Raw genomic sequence first — 5089 nt, 5'->3', positions numbered from 1 at the left:
TCTGCCTTTTGTCATCAGCTACAGCCTTCCTTTGCTTATGAATATACAACATGGTTCCCATCTATACACCTCTGTGTTCCATCACATTCTTTTGCTTTCTGCTTCTTTCTTCCTTTTTTCTCTTACTTTTAGTGGGTATTTTTGGTCAACTGGTTTTAATCATTTTGAAACACGATCACCCTATATAACCCAGGTTAGCCTCAAACTTATGATCCTCTGACTTCAACCTTTCTGGCATTATAGTTGTGTGCCACCTGCTCAGATTGCCTTCTATTATCTCTGTATCATTCATTCCATGAGACTCGTTTTATCACCATTAACACTAGATGTAGGTTCCACCTAGATAATATTGGTATTTTCATCCCAAAATTCTTAGCTTAATGGTTGTTTTCCAAATGGAGAGAAAATAATGATATGGACACCACATTGTGTTTCCTGGTATAGATTTAAGCTCATATGTGAATGTAATAATTTTTTTAATATTTAATTTTTATTTATTTATTTGAGAGAAAGAGATACAGAAATAGGCAGGTAGAGAGAGAGAGGAGAGAGAGACAGAATGGGCACACCAGGGCCTCCAGCCATCACAAATGAACTCCAGATGTGTGCTCCCCCTTGTGCATCTGGCTTATGGGGGTTATGGGGAGTTGAACCTAGGTCCTTTACCTTTTCAGGCAAGTGCCTTAAATGCTGAGCCATTTCTACAGCCCTTAATAGTATATTTCTACCCTGAGAAATAATGGCAGGCTACACTGGAGACTTTTCAACTGTATTTTTCTTCAAATGAAAATCATTGCTTTTCCCTCAGACTTTATATTTACCTCATATATTTTCAGTCATTGCACTAGGTCTCTCCTCAGTGGGTTATTTCCCGGTCCTGCCTCACTCTTCACTCATTGACTCCAAGCTAGTGAACTGATCTCTATCTGAATACTTAGTGAAAGGAACACAATGTTCTTGTGGGCAGTGACTGAGAACAGCGAGCAGTGAGCACAGGATCAGCATGATCCTTTATGAGATCACCCTCTTGCTGGGGATCTTGTAAAGACAGACAAAGCCAAGTGGAACTACATTGGCAGTGGATAGACTAGGTCTAGCAAACCAGTAATTCTGGGTTGATGTAACATCTGACTTAGAATGTTCCTGCCACCTACTCTGCATCCATGTGAACACTCTACTTTAGACATTCTCCCTTCCATTATTTTCCCCTTACTGTTTTTGGTGATAGAGCTGTCATGGAAGCTGATGCATAGAGCTAGAGCTTGTGACCACATACAAAGAGCACATACAAAGAGCACATACAAAGACTGCCTGTACAAGCTCTGTCTGAAGTTCTTGATGATCATCAGTTTGCTCTCAGCTCTGTACTTGCCTTGCCCTCTACCCACACTGACTTCATCCTGTTTCAGTTTTCTCAGTCAGTTGTTATTCTCCTCAGGGACTGCAATCTATCATCTAAACCAGTTCTCTTTCTTCTGCCTGTAACATAACTAAGTTTTACTCAAAGCACACATACCTGGGACCTCATCTTATCAGGCACTATAACTTGTTCTGGGGAAATTATAAAATTAGAGAAACTCCCACACCTGCCCTCCAGTCTGTGTGACTCATCAAGAGGTATTGTTTTCATTTCAAATAGGCTTAACAGATGTACAATGAGTTTATTGCTTCTGTGCTCCAGACAGCTTTATTTTTCTTCACTATCTCTACAATCATTTCGAGCACATGAGTGATATATTTCAGTTCTTTATAATAGGTCTATTTCTGTTGCCTGATAATATATGTGGTAGACACAACTTTTGACCTACTCACAAATTATCTCACTGACTTTTTTGTTAGCACAACCATTTCATTGGAATACTAGATACCTTGAACTTTGTGTACAAAAGTTTGTAGCCCAGCTCTGAGTTGCTGAGATAAAATGAAAAGATGGCTAGGATGGTATAACTTGAATACGGTTATCACAAAGAAATTTTCTCTGTTCACACTGCCTCTGCCTTTCAACTGTGATTATTGTCCTATGAGGATGTGGTTACTGGACCCTGTGGGAGATATTAAAGAGAAATTCAGGAGACTGAGCCATTGCTGAAACCTCTGCACTTCTTGTAATGGGAGGAATTTAAATGCCCTAAGACTGTGAGTCAGCCCTCTCTTTGTTTTCATTCAATGCATTTGTAAGTATGTTTTTAAGAGTCCTCTCAATTCTGTTCTCCTGACACTACTTTCTAAGGGCATTTTCCTCTTTCTGAACAACTCACAACTTTAAATTACCTCACTTCTTACAAGTGACTTTACTGAAAGCAAATGAACCAAGAAACCCCAAGAAATCACTGTGTATTATATAAGCACTTAATTGTATCTTTACTTCTACCATAGTACTTGCACTTGGATAACTATACCTACCCAAGTCCCTCTCTTTGGTCATTAATTAAATTGCCCTTGTGTTTGCTAGGCCTAACTTCTTGAGGCTTCAGCGAACAAGGCTCCATACCTCTGATCCATGTTGATTTTCTTTTGATTTGAGTTCCTTTCTCTCTGTCCTTAAATTTTACTAAGATTACAGTGTTCTGGAAAAAAAAAATTTTTTTAAATAAATCTTTTACTTCCAGTTAAGATGGTGGCATAGGCAAGCAGCCTAGAGGGGGAAAGGGAAAAAAAAAAAAAAACTCAGCAAAATGCACACTTTTACTAAAAAGTGAGGTGTATAGGAAATTGAAATGGCAGCGGAGAAGTAGGAGAGATCCCGAGCATCCACAGCCCACATAGGCCAGCAGAAGCAGCTGTAGCAGGTCCGCTGACCACAGCAACAGCGTCAATGCACCAGAAAGCCACCAGGCTCGGCTTGAGCCTAAGGAAAAGCCAGGTTAGGGGAGCTTCCACTCATACCAGAGCTCTCCACAAACTCAAGAAACTCAAAAGGAGAATGACAGTGAACAATGGAGGAGCAGATCACAAGGTAGAATAACACGTAGAACAATGAGAGAACTAGAGCAGCATTGGCAGACTTCCCTCCCCCACCACCAGTGCCCAGCTCCAGCGAGCAGAGCAGCCGTCCAGGGACCAGCCATGCCAACTTGAACCAACAGTGGGACCCAAGCAAGAGCAGAGGTAATGGGGTTATACCAGGGAAGGGTCTCACCTGGTCACAGGCTGACATGGAACCCTCATCAGATCAGAAATCTTAACCTCCTTATTGTCAGGATTAAGGGTGTGGTTGAGGCACCACACACCCTAAGGGACATTTAGAGGATCTGGTTGTCATAAAACCTAATCTTGGATAAATACTATGAGAGTCTTGAGTTGGATAAATACTATGAGAGTCTTGAGAGCCACACCTAATGCCTTAAATACTACCTTGAAGTTATATAACATCAGATTGTCTGATACATCTTATAATACCCAGCTAACTAGAAAATCCAAGCATTAAATAATCCAGGATGCAAAAATATATACATTATAACACAAGAAACACCAAAAATAAAGACAATATAAATCCACCAAAAAGTATTAATGCATCAGAAATGACCTCCAATGAGAACGAGTTAGAGGAAATGCCTGAGAATTTTTTCAAAAGAATGATTATAAATATGTTGTAAGAAATCAAAGGAATGAAAAGGGAAATCAAAGGAATTAAAGAAACACAGGACACTAATTTAATGAAATAAACAGGTCAATACTAGACATAAATAAGGAAAAATAAATATTAAAAAAAACAGAATTACTAGCAATGAAGAACACAGTTAATGAAATTAAAAACTCTGTCGAAAATCTCACCAGTAGAATGGATGAAGGAGAGGTCAGAATATCTAAGCTAGAAGACCAGGTGGCAGACCTAATATAGTCCAACAAAGAAAAAGACAAACTAATAGAAAAGTATGAGTGGGAATTTCAAGATATTCAGGACACTATGAAAAGATCAAACATAAGAATTCAGTGCATATTAGCAGGAGAAGAATTTCACTCCAAAGGCATAGTAGGTGTCTTCAACAAAATCATAGAAGAAAACTTCCCCCAAATTGGGAAAGAGGTGCCAGTGCATATACAGGAATCCTTTAGACCCCCAGCCAGACAAAACCTGGAAAGAAACTCTCCTCGCCATATTATAATCAAATTATCAAACACATCAAACAAAGAAAAAATATTGAAAGCAGTTAGAGAGAAAAATCAAGTTACCTACAAAGGAAAGCCTATCAGGATTAGGGCAGATTACTCAACACAAACTTTCAAAGCCAGAAGGGCATGGAGTGATGTATTCCAAGTCCTGAAAGATAACAACTGTCAACCAAGGTTACTGTATCCTGCAAAGCTATCCATTCAAATAGACGGAGAAATAAAGACATTCCAAGACAAAAGCAAGCTAAAGGAGTACTTGAAGACAAAACCAGCCCTACAGAAAATACTTGAAAGAAACTCCCTACTGAAGAAAAAGAAAAGCACACTTATAAGGAACCAGGAAAGAACAAACAATACTCAAATACTAGTTAACACAAGAGAGCAAAGGTAAAAGCAGAAGAACTACAAAAAAAATGGCAAAAATGAATACACAGCTTTCAATATTATCTCTTAATAAAAATGGCCTCAATGCCCCAACCAAAATGCATAGATTCACAGACTAGGTTAAAAAGCAGGATCCTTCAATTTGTTGCTGCCAAGAAGCCCACCTTTCTACAAAGGATGGACACTTATCTAAGTATGAAAGGTTGGAAAACAGTGTTCCAAGCAAATGGGCCTAGAAAACAAGCAGGGGATGCTATCCTAATATTTGACAAGGTAGACTTCAGTCCAACATTAGTTAAGATATACAAAGAAGGTCTATATATACTGATTAAAGGCACTCTCCAACAAGAAGACATTACAATCCTAAACATATATGCACCTAACATGGGAGCCCCCAAATTCATCAAACAAATGCTATTAGAACTAAGGTCACAGATAACACCAAACACAGTGGTATTGGGTGACTTCAACACCACACTATCATCAAATGACAGGTCATCCCAGGAAAAAATAAACACAGAGGCATCTGGACTAAATGAAGTCATAGAAGGAATGGACCTAACAGGGCATTTCATCCAAATGCTGCAGAATA

The sequence above is a fragment of the Jaculus jaculus genome, chromosome 6 (genome assembly GCF_020740685.1).
Source record: "Jaculus jaculus isolate mJacJac1 chromosome 6, mJacJac1.mat.Y.cur, whole genome shotgun sequence".
In the NCBI taxonomy this organism is placed as follows: domain Eukaryota; kingdom Metazoa; phylum Chordata; class Mammalia; order Rodentia; family Dipodidae; genus Jaculus; species Jaculus jaculus.
This window is presented reverse-complemented; position numbering follows the sequence as displayed.